Source organism: Maylandia zebra, linkage group LG3 (genome assembly GCF_041146795.1).
Source record: "Maylandia zebra isolate NMK-2024a linkage group LG3, Mzebra_GT3a, whole genome shotgun sequence".
NCBI classification, from domain to species: Eukaryota; Metazoa; Chordata; class Actinopteri; order Cichliformes; family Cichlidae; genus Maylandia; species Maylandia zebra.
Window position 1 is genome coordinate 40,134,385 of NC_135169.1, and position 15,731 is coordinate 40,150,115.

General features: G+C 42.9%; 1 protein-coding gene across 21 annotated transcripts in view; it reads right to left on the minus strand.

Moving 5' to 3' along the window:
- The window catches only part of LOC101465762 (adhesion G protein-coupled receptor L3), a 266,208-nt gene that overhangs the window by 233,251 nt on the left and 17,226 nt on the right, over nt 1-15,731 (minus strand). For 20 of the 21 annotated variants that reach the window (XM_076881844.1, XM_076881846.1, XM_012919994.3 and 17 more), the window contains exon 2: nt 5,196-5,284. The gene's annotated coding sequence lies outside the window, so the exon portion shown is untranslated. Of the gene's footprint in view, nt 1-5,195; nt 5,285-11,197; nt 11,346-15,731 lie in introns of those variants that run through there. The other variant, XM_076881843.1, reaches the window with a different exon arrangement.

Consider the following 15,731-nt stretch of genomic DNA (forward strand, 5'->3'; position numbering starts at 1 on the left):
CAGTGAGCGATAGTTCTCTTTGTTGATGCCAGAGGTCAGAGGAGAAAACTAGACGGCAACAGTAACTAAAAAAAAACACTCATTAAACGACGATATCCGTCCCCCAAGGTATCCGCTTTGTGCCTTATCGTACCAAATGAGCATGACTTAAGCAAAACATGTTGCCGACTATGTGATTCAAGCTGGGTAACGCACCCTGTCTCAAAGCTCAGTTTATCTCAAACCGGTTTCTTGAATGTGACAATGAGTTTACTGTACTCAAATAACCTCCACAGTCATCAGATCTAAATCCAATAGAGCACCTTTGGGATGTGGAGGAATGCAAGATTTGTACAATGTGTGTGCTGGCAACAAATATACAGCACCTGTTTTGTTATCATGTCAAAGGAATGTCTCCAGCACAACAGGGTGTCCAACCCAGTGCTAACGAGGTGTACCTAATATTGTCCCCGATATTTCCTAAAACTTTTAAACTAAATGCAGCTATTGATTTGTTTTAAACTCTTCTTTGAGAGCTATATTTATTCTGTACCGTTGATACCAAATTTTGCAGGCGTTACAGATGCATGGAGAAATCATAGATGGCATTACCATGATAATGCAGTTCAAGAGAGTGACGAATTGCCACTGAAGACATGAATATTATATTGGAATAGATGGGCGTTGGAGCTATATATAGTGCAGTGTCACAGCAAGCACCACATAAAGCACAGGTACACGCACATACAGCGCGCAGACACATTCCAGGTGACGTAACACTAAATAATTACGGTTACATCCGCTCGATGTGTCCTTGTGTGGAGTTTTATTGTGCAAGTTTACCCTCAGCTATAAACAAATGGCTTAAAACTGCCTGCCCCTTACTGACTGTGAGAGTAATTAGAGTATGAGACTGTTAACACATGCTCTCAAAGAGAAATGATCACGTATGACCTCAACGGCAGAATGGAAACTTTTTTTTTGGAGTCCCGTCTGCAAAAAACGTTCACCTCGAAAACACGCCATCTTTGATGATTCTAATAGCATATTAGCTATTGGACACAAATTTGCTTGAGGTTAAAATCAATAATCATCAAATCAACATAAAGAAATGACTAAGCAGCATTTTCATAAAGCTGCGGGAGCACTTTCACATCAGGTCCCCCTCGCGCCCCACTACCCACTGGGAGAAAATGACCACAAACACGTCATAATAAATCTATCCCCCAGCAAGGTGCGGTTGTCTTGACAACAACACTTTTCACAGAGGGTCATCATTATCAGCCGTGCACTACACAAAACAATGTGTGCCTTTTAAATAATTTGGTCATTTAGAGGGTTTCGATGCTGTCTGGTATCCTCGGAGCAGCCTGCTTCTGGCCTGACCATAGTTGCCCCAAGTAACAGGACACGAAAAACAAAGACGTGCAAAGTCAACTACCTCTGGATAGGATTCAAATTCAAGAACACTGCTGACATTGGCCGAAAGGATTTCACTGCCTTTTCCATTCAAATGACCTGTTTTGCATCATTTCAACAAGTCCAGGCAGGATCACGCTATGAAAACAAACGGCAGGGCTTTAAGCTAACAGAACCAAAAACCTGGCGGGGCTAAAGTCATCTCTGGCCACTGTGGTTAAAGTAACCTGAATGGTTGACGCTAAAGGAAGCCACTTTGGCTATGCAAAGCACTGCAGACAGACACGGAGCTTCAATTCTCTAACAGGCTAAAAAGCTCTGCAGCTTTGTAGATGTTCAGATAAAAATGGGGTCTATTATATTAATTTCCAGCTCTAAACTTTTATTCTTGGACTTCACCCAGAGTATCTATTAACCACATAAAATCCTTGCTAATCTTTAAGCAGCACCTTAAAGGTCGCCTTGTGTCTGCAACACTGCATCACTCGTCTCTTTAAGGCTCCCTTTCCTAAAAGCCTTTCGCTGATTGGCTGCTCCTTGTCAGGTAAACAAAACCTGGTGCTCGTGGGCATTGAAACTCTTTGTCTTGACATTGTGGACCTCCGGAAACAAACTGTAAACATTGGACACAGTTTGGCAATATAACGGTAGTTACACTTTGCGTTCTGATACCTCGATCTTGCTCTTTACAGATGGAAGAGCCGTGTCTTTTAGCATTACCTGCCCAGCTTTGCTATCGAATGAGTACTCTGAAGTGGCATGAATAAACAAACAATGAACCTGAGATGACCATATAAGGAAATCCTGTGCCTCTGACATCAATCAGACACAAGAGTAGAAAAACAACACCTGAAACTGAGTGTTTAGCGCAGGCTAAAGCAAGAGCATCCGAGCATTTGGTCAGTGGCTGTGGCTACAATGTAGCTTGCCATCACCAGTGTGTGAATGTGTGTGTGAATGGGTGGATGACTGGGTGTGTAAAGTGCTTTGGGGTCCTTAGGGACTAGAAAAGTGCTATACAAATACAGGCCATTTACCATTTACAGGTTTGTAACAGCACAAGTATCAGAGAAAAAGGAAGTATAATCGGTCTACTTTAGGATTCTTCTCGCGTATTAGCTTGAAAAATATCCTTCTGCCAAATGACACTTGTTTGTAAATCAAACGTTTTCTTTAAAGCCCCACAAAGTCATTGCCTTCAAGTGAATTAAACATAATCGGCAGTGACCACAAATCAGGCAAAAAAAGGTACATCAAACGAAGGTCGTAATTCCACGTCAGAGTGCATTAGGACGTTTATCATCAAAGCGATGCCTAGCTTTTAATTCATTTGACATCTTTCAGCACTAATACAGTATCTGATTTCTGAGGAGCACTGGTACACAGTCACACAGCGTGACATCTGAAGGAAAGCAGCGGGTTACAGGACAAGTCCCTGAAATATGTTTCTACACAGAACAGAGACCAGGGCCATTATGTCTGTACCAGATTTTCACTTCATATCTAAAACCACAAGCCAGCAGCATGCATAAGTACCGCCTGCTGCTCTCAATGTTATTCAAATGACAGCACAATTCTATTTTCACCTTGCAACTAATGTGGCCATTACTCCTATGTCAGCAACATTTACTGCCCTTCCCTTTATGCTGGATATGCTAGAAAATGGGAAAATTAATTCTGGAACAAAAAATGGGGGTGGGGATTATCTTGAAATGTGTGTGTGTAGCTGCTGGGATTAAGCTCAAATAAAACAGTTCCCATCTGAAAAATCCCATCCCAGCAACTCTCACGAAACAGCCACATGAAGAATATGAGTCCCTGTGGTCTTATCAAAGAGGTGATATGACACATTTTCCCCACTGTGCCAATTTTTATGCCTTGATCATGTTGAATGCGATGTCACAAAATAGCATAAAAACATCAACGAGGGCCTGAAAAGCAACGTAAACAGTGTACACACCAAAAAAAAAGAAGGAAATGGAAATAGAAAGGCAAGTGCACTGCCAAAAGGAAGTTGTTAGGAGAAAGAGGAAAGGAAGGGTGTCTACACTGAGTCAGATGAAGGGGAAACAGGGTAGATGGATGTAGTGGTGTGTCTTTGTGTGTGGAAGAGTGTGTGTGTATGAGTGAGGGAGGAGGAGGACGTGGGGAGAAGGGGAAGTCGGCAGGCAAACCTATCATCCACGGAGCCCACCAGTAAACTCTGCAGGGCAAACAATCTCCCTAATTGAATTCAATCCAGGCTCACCGCAGGAGGCACCGAGGCTAGTGGATCCATTCAATATGAAGAGGGTTGCTTGGAGGTGGTGGCAGTGGAGAGAAGTGTGTGTGTGTGTGTGTGTGTGTGTGTGTGTGTGTGTGTGTGTGTGTGTGATGATGGGATGAAAAGGGGAGGGCTGGTATGGCAAGTGACACAGGAAAGGGAAAGAAGATAACTACAAGAAGCAGAGAGCAAACACAAGGGCTGCAGGAGACAACAACGGCAAACAGACGGGAAGAGGAGACAGGAGCCCGGCGCAAGGAAGGTTCTGGTGGTTAAGAGTCAGCAGTGAGGGGGTGCGGGGGAGCAACAGGCTCGAGGTGTGGAGAAATGGAAGCCAGCTGTGCTTTTGCATGATTACACCGAAAACATCATTTGCATCAGGGAATGAAATCCAAGCACGCTCCGTAGATACGTATGGTTACCGACCAAAAGAAAAGAAAAGAAAAAAAACACCCTCCTCGCCGCCGCCGGCACAAATTAGAGGCCTAACAGTGGTGTCCCACAGATTTGCATATGAAGATGAGCACCTATCGTGAATCATTTTCATAAACATCCTATTGCGCGCAGAGTACCAGCCCAATTGGCCCACATGAATGCTCTTCATTACTGTGCTGTGCTGGGTGGGGTTGGTGGTGTATGGGTTGCAGACTTAATCTGGGTTGCGCTGCATATTCATGACTTGCACGGAGTCGTTTTCAGGCCCATTTGCTGGGCCTGAGAGTTCAAACGCACCGCAACTGAAGAAAACACCAGCAACTAGAAGAACGCTAAAGACAACAGAAGTAGGAAAAAAAAATCTCACAAAATAAAAGTGTTTTTGGGGAGACGATAGTGTGACGGACCAGCTGCAAAAATGATAGCAACCAAAACATGGGAAGAATTGCACTGAGACACCCTTAAAAGAAGTAGGATTCACCGGTGTAAACGATAAGAAGATGCCATGGTAACGTGTGTTTTAATAAATATATTATCAAGTTAGCTTTGCTGTCCGCCAAATTTAGGTTACTCGTTTCGGTTTGCTTATGGTAGCTTTTAATAGCATTAGCTAACTTCTTCGCCAATGCTAACTGAGTGTTTGTGATTGGTCCGTTGTGATGTTGACCAACATTATTTTGATGATAACGCAGAGATATCATTCATATAATGCTGTAGCTACGTGTTTGCTATTAGCCATTTACTGTTAGCTTGTCTCTTCCACAGTGTGTCGTTCATCCCAACTTCCTCCCCTCGCCTTTAGCCAATCACGGCTGATGACTGCCCCTCCTGTCCCTAGGCTTCTTCCTGTTAGAAGGGAGTTTTTCCTTGCCACTGTCGCCAAGTCTGAGTTATTGTAGGGTCTTTACCTGACAGTATTATAGAGTCCCTTGAGGTAACTGTTGTTGAATTGAATTTGTGACTTTTTGTGTGCTTTTGCAGCATTTTTTTTTTTCGATTTGCTGGTGTTTTCTTAAGCTGCAGTGCGTCTAAACTCTCAGGGCCGCCGTACATTTACAGTCTGATGCTGTCAGAAATGCTGATAAAAAGTGTACAATACCTCAGTTCGAGAGAGGAGAGCGGTCCTTGAGTGCTGCTGCTGAACAAATCCCGTATATCACATTCCAGATAGGGAAAGCACTTCCTGTCCTGGAAGAGAACACAAAAGTTAGAGCAGGGCATACTTATGTTAGAGCAACACACCGACTCTTGCTGTATTCTCTCCAAACGGGCGACAGGGGACGCAATTAAAAGGCAGGAACCTTTAACGTCTGCCAACATGAAGAGGCATCTGCACGTCTACTGTATGACACAGATTTACTTAAAAAAAAACCAAAAAATTAAAAAAAAAAAAAAGGAGTCCAAGCGTTACTTTCTCCAAGCCACATCACACAGACACTTTTTATTTTGCTCGCTTCTGGGTCGACCGTTATTAAGTGGCATCTTCATAAATTTTTCAGCTGCTTTCTGGTTCCCATACTGGTGCTACGGCCCGATTGCCGCTGTATGAAGTGCTATTCAGGTCACATCAGCTTTTAATGGCTGATTTATTAGGGCCCAACAGGAGCTTGGTGATGGGCTGCAGGACAAAGAGCCTGTTTTAAACTACATTAACACTCTGCAGTAAATATCCCACACAACATTAGCATTTTGATGGCAACCTCCCCCAGTCACCTTTCACACTTTCCAGTTTTCCCCTCGTTATCCCTCCCTGCCTCTTTAGCCATCGTATCAATCCATCTTTGGAGTGCTTTCTTTCAGAGATTTCTCGTCTCCCATCCTTAGCGTTGCCCTGTTCACTATATATATTTCAACTGAACGCATTCAATTTATATCTGTGCTGGCACCATATCCGTGTGCGAGGGGTGAAGTGGTTAGGTTTAATTATAGACGTATTAATGAAGAGCATGCACACAGAGGTAAAATCAAATGGCATTCAGCGGTTCTGGGAAAGAGCAATTCTTCGGCATCCCTGATGAAACACACGACGAGCTGTTCTCTTTGTTATTGTGACGCAAAACAATCATTACATGATTTATAATTAAATCTCACATGCAATCATAAAACTGATGAGCACCAAAGCTTTTGTAATTGAGGTGTCTATGACACTGGATGGTCTTGAATAATAAGCTAAAAACAAAAAAAAGAAAAAGGATTAATCGGTAGCACTGTGTTTACTATGCAAATTAGGTAGATTTTCCTTTTGACTTAATTAAAACAACCTTTTTTTCTTTCCTCTCACCTATTTGGGTTGTCCGCCTCATGTCCACGTCTCTTTTAAAAGCACTGGCTGTGATTTAAAATGACAGAGACACTGGGAAAACGAGAGTCTATAATTTGTGCATGTGTGCCAATGATAAAAAAAAAAGGTACTTAGTGAAATGATTCCTTTACTTCTGTCAGATTGTGCAAAGATGCTTGCAAATGAAAAGAAAAAGAATGGCTCTCAATTATATTGCCAAATTTCTAAATATTATCTAGGCACAATGGCCAACCGGTCTTGGCTTTCGAACAAGTGCCGGGGACGTGCTTCATCAAATCTGCTGTTCATTATGTTTGATCAAATTTGAGACTTTGGCAGAGAAAACAGATGCGATAGGTCAATTTAGCTGAACTGCTGAAACTAGTTTGGTCAACAGAGCATCTGCCAGTCATTTAGCAGGCCTGCAAGTGTTTGGAAAGGAGCACGGTCGCACCATATTGCAACAATCCTAACCACATACTGCTGCACAAAAAGGAGAAATCAATTGCACCGAGAACAGAAAGCAAAAATTATGTTCTGGGCGGTATGGTAGGCTTTCATCGTGTGCTTTCGCTTGATTTCACTTCTTTTTCTGATCAAACCTAATTAACAGTAATTACAGCAACTGGACAGAGCTTTAATTTTACACATTTACCTCTTATAAACTCCTTGCTGCTCTCCTTGGTCTTTCGCACTCAGCAGAAACACTATCAGAGCCAAATTTACTGCTCTCGTCCAATCATTAGTGTTAAAGTACTGGCAGTAGTTGGGAGGTGAGGCTTCCAACACATCATCAGTGAGTTCTGGACAGAGAAATATACATCCATAAGGCTGAATGACCGACGCATTATCTGGAAAATCACCTAATTTTCTTGTTGGAGACAGACACTACCAATGTCTACTTTACCAGTGTTGCATAATCATATACATTTTTTAACTGCAAACAATCATGCCACCTTATCCATATATTAGCTGCTCCTTTAAAGATGAGTTTTTAAAGGATTGCACTCAATTAGCAGCCTAGCAAAACATAAGAAAGTGTACATTTACAGTAGTGCTGTGAGATACTACAGATTTGGTATCGATCCGATACAAAGTAAATACAGGGCCAAAATTACTGATACTAATACCGATACCAAGTAAACACGGGGGCCAATATTACCGATACTAATACAGATACCAATACCAAGTAATTACAAGGCCAAAATTACCGATACTAATACCAATACCAATACCAAGTAAACCCGGGGGCCAATATTACCGATACTAATACAGATACCAATACCAAGTAATTACAAGGCCAAAATTACCGATACCAATACCAAGTAAACATTGGGGCCAATATTACCAATACAGATACCAATCCCAACTAATTACAGGGCCAAAATTACCAATACTAATACCGATACCACGGGTTTTAACCTACAAAGGCAGCTCATGTAGAGTAGAGAAATGTGTCATTTATGTGATAAATTATCCTCTATTTGCAACCTCTAAAAACACTTTAATGACCACTAAATCAGTGTGATTTGTACTTTCCACAGTATCTTGTTAATGCAACAAAACGTAACATCTTTTGGCTTTTCATGTATTTTGAAACTGGGTTATTTGGAGTCCTGGAATGTGTATCAGCTATAAATAAAACAGACTTGACAATCAACACAAAACGGTTCAGACAGTTTTCATAATGCGTGATTTCCAAAAAAACAACATGTACTTAATAGAGTTCAGTGGGCTGCATTGTAGAAACAAAGTATCGATCTGATCGCACTGGTATTGATCCAAAACCAATACCAGAGCTGGTGTCTGGTTTTGAGCCACCCTCTAATTTCACCCTCAATAAACATGAAGCAGTAATTTTGAGTAAAATGCATCTTTCTTACTTTCTTTTTCTTTCTTTTTTACTTTTTTTTTTTTTTTTTTAGAAAACTGCACATCTGAGTAAAATACATGTGAAATATATACAATTAAAGGTGTCTTTATTTGCATAATTAATAATTAAGTATAATGTGATTGGTATCCATTCAAGCTTATATCAATCAACTTCATTTGAACAGACTGCAATAAATTCAACGATTTTAAACAGCTTTTTGATTTCATCCTTTTATTTACAGGTTGAGCTACATTTACCGCAGGCACTGCAACTTTACTCACTGATTATTTTCATCTTCCTTTTATTGCAACTATTGTAAGAACCTCAATTAAAGTGGGGCTTGTAAGGTAAAGCTGGAAATATGCCTATTTCTGTCAGAAATCATGTGCAGAAACAGTCGTTTCGGAGAGATGCTCAAAGCAGCAACCTGCTGGCTGCTAGTCATCTCCTCTCATCTCTTATCTTTGTTGCCCAAAACCAGCCCTGAACCTGCCCCGTAGTGTGTAAATCCTTGCAGTGGGATGCATTTAAGGGAAGAATTTCTAATTCTAAAAAGTGTATTTTTGTTACTTATAGGTATAATTGTTACTTGTTAATAAAATAATCCATCCGTGATTTAAAAAGCATCCTGACTTTAACTGGAAGTAAGCAAGACGTGAACATAGCAAGTTTAATCAAAAAGCTTGGCATTCTTGCATGCACAGAAAAAACGCTTTAGTCTGTGCATGCTTGCATTTTAGAGTTTTGCATTAAAACATCCGAGTAAAGGCTGGTATTTCTAATAATGGCAAGTAGAGAAAAGGCTTGCATGTTAAGTAAAAGCCTGCTGAGATACCGTTGTGAGACAACTGAGACTGAGATTAATTTTACATCCTGTTATTAACTTTTCACCGGCTGCTAAGGATATGCCACCAGTTAGAGCAGGAGGCACCGGGAAAGCAAAGTAAAAGAATTTTGTTGAAGTGCCAAGAAAGCTAGCCAGGCTCACTGGATATCCACAAGTGCATGATTGCCAATTGGTGAAACGCATGAGCGCAAAAGGAGGCTCTGTACAGTATGTAGCAACTCCACTGCATTAAGACAGAGAAAACTGCTTCTTTTCTTTGTTACATTATCCACTGTAGCCTGTTTCTTTTTTTTTCCTTTCAGTCCCCTTGGCAAAAGGAGTGCTTTCCAAATTACAAAGTGATGAAACACAGCATGACTATCCAGCTTTCGCTGCCATGAACTTAAACCTGAATTTGATTTCACACCCCAAAAGTGATTCATTGTGGTACAGTGTGCTGAATATCACTGCTGAGTGTGGTTGTAGAGCAGCAGGCCATATTTCTGACCACGCCTGACAGTAATATTGGGTGTAACCGTGCTTTTCTTCTGTGTAAGATTTACGGTTACACCGTGGTTTGTAATGTTAATTTTAACAAAACTAAAGAAGGAAGTGCAAGCAGTGCAAGCTATCCCGGCCTTATGACACTCTAGTGTATGGCAGCAGCATTTTTCCTCACGTTCGTGAGTGTGCATTTGAGCCTGGTGGCAGCTGTCTAGCTTTTCCTTCAAAGGACGAGTAAACGAGCTGACTTCCCGGCCTTAATTATCCTACAAAGTCTCTGTTGATAACAGCAAAGTGAATTAATCAAAGAGCACAGAGCTGGCTATTGCAGATTTAGTTTAGTATTTATGTATACAGTATAAGTAAGTATGTAGAACACTTTAATCTGAACAAGCAATTACACACCTACACAAAAGCATACAAAACAACTGCTAGCTTATGTTGTTCCTGCCCAGATAAAGCATTCAGCCCGAGTGTGTTGTTTCCAACTACCAAGAGCTAAAAATAAGAGGAGAGAAAGCAACACAAGCGGCACAAGACAAAGTAGATTTAGCCACAGCCGCCTCACCGACTACATCAGTGTGCTTTAACAGGACAAATCCCAGAATTTTGGAGGCAGCAAGCGATGCTTGAACAGCTACTGTGTGAGCACTGCTAAAGAAAAGTGCCTACTCTACCTGCTTGCGGTGCCAGACAATGAGATTCACTATATAAAATGGTCCTATATTACAGAATGTAAATACGTCAAGACACTGAATGTAGTGGGGTTTATATTAAAAGGAAAACTACATTTGCAGTGGCCTTCCTTTCTATGGATTGCTTCTCTGCTGTCTTTGCTACAGCTCCTGGTTACCTAAGCATTCATACTGTCTTAACATAGACAACAAATCACTTTGAAGAAAAGTTGTCCATTACAGAACTTTTTATTTTTTACCCGTTTATCATCATGCATCAAAACAACCCGTTATCAGGACATGGCGTCCCAATATGAGACGGCAAGCGGACGCAGGCGGCCTCTGTATGACTGATCCGAGTCGACAGCCTGTGGTGTGTCTTTATAAAAGCATTTATTGAAGCACAACGCCGCGGCCTGCCGAAAGCTCATCAAAGAGTGGCTTATTTTATCAGCCAAGTGGAAAATGTGCTGAGAGAGAGAGAGAGGCAATAGTGAGGAAGTCAGCGAGAGTAACTAAGCTATTGTGCCCATCGCTGACCCAAACACCCGCATTACAGTAGTCACGGCGGCTCACCACAAAAGCTCTAATCGGCGGAGCAGGCCTTTAAATTAAATGACCCTGTAGTTGTGACACTGTAACTGACAAGCCGGCCCGAGCACGCCGGGGCCAAAGGCAAAGGAGATATGGCTAATGAACAGAAAATGTATTGAAATGGCGGCATCTTTTACAAGCCCAGACAGCCTTAAGTAACCTACATACTCCTCTGTGAAGTATGTAATACGCCATGTTGGTACTTATTCGCCTACTTGCAGCTATTTCATAGATTATACGGACTTTAAAATGAGCTGCTCTTGGAGACAGAAATAACCAGGCTTCATAAAGATTCCATTTGCACCCTCAGGTAAACTGCACTTCGAGTATAACGTGCCATGACACTCACCAAATGTAACTATTGCGGCTCCGTGTGGAGGAAGCTTCGCATAACCCAGGGGTGTCAGACTCCAGGACTCGAGGGCCGGTGTCCTGCAGGTAGATCTCACCGTGGGTCAACACACCTGAATCAAATGATTAGTTCATTACCAGCCTCTGGAGAACTTCAAGACATGTTGAGGAGGTCATTTAGCCATTTCAATCAGCTGTGTTGGTTCAAGGACACATCTAAAACCTGCAGGACACCGGCCCTCGAGGCCTGGAGTTCGACACCTGTGACATAACCGATCGGCCATTGCATTAAAACCACGGACAGGCGATGTAAAGTAGTGTTGCTGGTCTCCCTGCACTGCAATATTCAGCCGGGAAACCTAGCATTCATGCCTCCCTCCCTGCAAGGCAACGCTACAAACAAACCCAGGAATACCAGAAACTGGAGCGTAGGGTGTGCCGAATAAACCTGATCCACGGACGGAGCTGAAAGACCAACGGAGACCCCCATAGGTCCTCATATGCCTTATAATATTATCCAGATGATTTTGAAGTGCTTAAATCTCACTGATACAATTAACAAGTCAAACTGCGAAATAAAAACAAGGGCTCCGTTCGTGAAACGCGATTTTAATGAATTATACTGCACACCACGGTCACTTAAGAAATCACGGTGAGTCAGAGCCTGCTCGTTCTGAGGGGAGGGAAAGCTCACCAACTGAAATCAATGGGCAGCATTTATAATGCATGGGCAGCATCTACACTCCCAAGGGTCACATTAAATTCAAGGGAAGCTGATAACAATTGACTGAGGTAGCTGCCAACTGCAGGTAGATTATGTATAGTTACGTGTCTGCTTCCTCATTGTTGAGGCTCACTAATTCGCTACCTCTTCGCCTCTCTGTATCCCTGCTTTAGCTGCCGTAGATCCCCCCCACCCCCACCCCACCTCACCCACTCCCCCGTTCTTTTCTTCTCACCTTTTCCTTTCTTTTTTTTAAGCCCTCATCATTTCTATCATCTTCTTTATGCTTTCCCTGTAGCTCCCATTTCTCTCTCACACCGCTCTGGCATACAAATGAGAAGAGATGATGAGGGATGTACAGCATTGAGCACTACAGTGCATCCCCACAAGACCTTCTCATACACTGGCCCTAATTGGTCTTAATTGGAGAGGGACGAACACTGGGATACGAGTCTGTAGGTTAGTCTGCGCCGCATGCACGCGTACTCTTGTTTGCGAGCTTTTGTCTGTGGACATATTTATTAAAAAACGGGGGGGGGGGGAAGAAAAGCACAAACAAAACAAGTCGATGAACACATAGCCTCGAGTATAAAGCATTCAGCTAAAGTGGTACGCGGCACCTCGATTTTAAATTTTCATACGTGGGTGTATGCAGGCTCATGCGTTTGAATATTTATGTAAATATCATGTTTTTGTAGTCCTCGGGCCCTAGATTGCTTCTCAAGCCACAGCCAGATTTCTGTGTTATCACATGATCTCACCAACAAGCCAAGCTCAGAGAGGCTTCTCTAAAAAACAAACAAAAAAAAGCAGCCAACGCCAAACGTGCAAAAACCTATGGTCAAAAAATAAAGCTGTCAAAACACCACATTCACACCACAACTCCCTCTTCAGAGCTGTTTACCTTGGTAGAGCAATATCATTATTACTATCACACACGTCTTTATTTAGAATGCATATATATTCCCACCATGATGACCAACCTTGCAACAGAACATAAAAGTCAATAGAGGGGAAAATTGTATGGGTAACACTAGTGGGACTTGACACGTAGGTCCTTCACGAGGGTGCACGGCGCGTGCATCTACAATCGAGGCATTTAGCATTTTTCTTTGATGATAATGTCACACGCAGAGGCGCGTTTGTTCTGTGAAGGGCTACCGGCGCAAGGCCACGGAGAGAGAGAGACAGATAGGGAAGATGCAAATGAGACGTCATAAAACAGAGGAGTGCGTTCGACAGATCAGGACGCACGCTTGGGTGCTTTTTCCCGCGTGTGTCAAGTCACGTAGAACCGTGACATTTTGGAACGATTTTAGATAAATTGGCCGGTTGTTGAGTCTATGAGAGGTCCTAAAATAAACCCAAGCAACCCAAGAAAAAAAGTGAAAGACAATTGGATCTGATTGAGAGCTTAAACCTGTCAGCTTTCTCAGAGTTGTAATGACTCAGGGCTAATCGCTTAGACTGCTAAACAGAAAACTGTGAAAATTACCCTTAAAATTCTCCAGAGCCACGAATCTTTTTGTACTATTGAAAATAGCAGCTCCAAAATAATTAATCAAAACTAATTAATGAGTCATTTTCAAATTAGTTACTTTTTAACTGGATAATCTTTTCGGAGCTAACGTTAACTACGGTATATGTATTTCCCTGTGAGAAAGGGATACTGTGGCTATCCCCGAAGCAGGCCTCCTCTCCGCTTCAAGACCAAAAATCTGCAACTGATTGAACCTGTGGATCGAGTTACAGGTAATTTACTCCTGAATGCAATGGGAAGGGGGTCCCATGTGCAAATGCGTGCACCCCGACCAACCTTTCCTGCCCTTGCCATCCCCATCCAGTCAAATATGGAACTTGACCCTTTCTGAATTCTGAAGCCGAGCTCCACACTGAATATAACTTTTGGCTTAGCGAGCGAGGCGTGTTTCCAATAAACTCCAACTCTATAACGGTGTGTGTGTGTGTGTTTGTTGGGTGCTGCTCCATGTGAATGCATGCATGCTCTGTGTTTAGGCGAAATTCAATTGTGTGTGTCTCTGTGTATACACGCCCGCGTCTTTACATAGGTCCAAGTGATTATTTGTTCATGTATCACTGCTTTTCGGATGTGTGCGTGCGTGTGTTTCTACGGGTGTGCAAAGGTTCAGCGATCATGTGTGTGCTGGAAGGAGGGGGTGGCTGTGGAGTGCCGCAGTACCCAAGGCGCCGAGGACATGGCTTGACAGGTGTGTGTGAAGGAACCTAGTGGTCTGCAGAACAGCAGCGGGCGGCAGCACAATGTGCCCATTCAGGCCTGGAAGGAGACAACCGAGATATCACAGGACCCCTGTGAGGTGGGGGTGGTCATCCGGGGGCACGGCAACCTTTCACTCTGACTACAGAGAAAGACATAATGGCATCGCCGCAGTAATGGGCTGTGTGACCTCACGCTGGGGAGCTGTCCACTGATATGTGACAGATTGAGGTTGTCTACAGTTTCTGCGCTGATAACTTTGACTCCTCGAGCTAAAAACTGGGTTTAATGTGGACCAACAGGTCTCTGTGTGGATGAATAAAGTGGGCATGTGAGCCTTGTCTTTATTTATGTAACAATGTAGCCATCTTAAACAAAAGCTCAGGGTCTAAATGCTCCAAAAGCGGCTTCTGACAGGTTTTCTTCGCTTGGTTCTGTATGATGTCAGTGAGAGTGGATATTCCCAATATGGCTATCTCCCACAGCGGGTGTCCCACCTACCTGCTGTGGAAACCTTTTGATCAATTTGATGAACGTTAGATAAAAGGAGGGGGACGGGAGCTAAAACAGCTCCTTTTAGACAGTGGATGAACTGAGGCAGCGGTTCTACACCCTACAGGTGAGGCCCAGAGGACAAACACTCCTCACTCCTCCTCTATGTGCACATGTAACCACAGTAATTGGACTCGAGTGAGGACCAAAATAACTGCACCGAGACCCTTCAGAGTAGGTGTGCGTGTCCAGAAAGGTGTCACGTAAATAAGAAGCAACTCGAGTCCACTAATAAACATATCGAGGTGGAAATGAACACAATAGCTGAGGAATTACCAAAGGAATACAGAAAGTGCTTGTTTGTGCAGTTGCATTTCATGTTTTTCATGTTTTTTGATGTTCGTTGCACAGTCTCACGCGGGGAGCAGTCAGAAAGTCACAAGCAGATGGTTTAATCTGCACTGGGACTTTTATTTTGGAAGTTGCCTGTACTCTTTCTGCTTTTCCTTTGACTTCCTGCCCTCCTGGTTTGCTCTGTGCAACTTGACTTGGCTTCTGTCACACACACCTGCTTCTGGGACGGTTCTAACGCAGACATTTACAGCCAGTGTATTGAGTGGGCACAGTTACCTCCAATACTCATGTCAGAACTCAAACGCAACACTGAAGCACCCAGTGAATTCCTTGGATCATACAGATCAGACTAAGATTGGTAACTTGAACTCGGAAGAGCGAATAAGTGCGCAGTTGTACACTTCATCATAATATAGCACAGTTTGATTTCCATTTCATCCATCCACAATATGCAGCAAGGCCTAAAGTCCAACGTACACCATCAGTTACTCTCCAAAACACTTCAACAACTAATGTAAGTGCTTTGACTCATTTCCAGCTCGGCGTTCTCGCCTTATTTACAAGGAGGAACAAAGTGACAGCACAACGCACACCAGCGCGCACGCGTACACAGACAGATCAAAGCAACTCGCATGACAAACCACTGTGATACACAAGCTAACGGCAGGATGTGACAGAAATGGGCAACGCGCGGAAGAATCGCACGACAGTGTGGTCCATACGTCT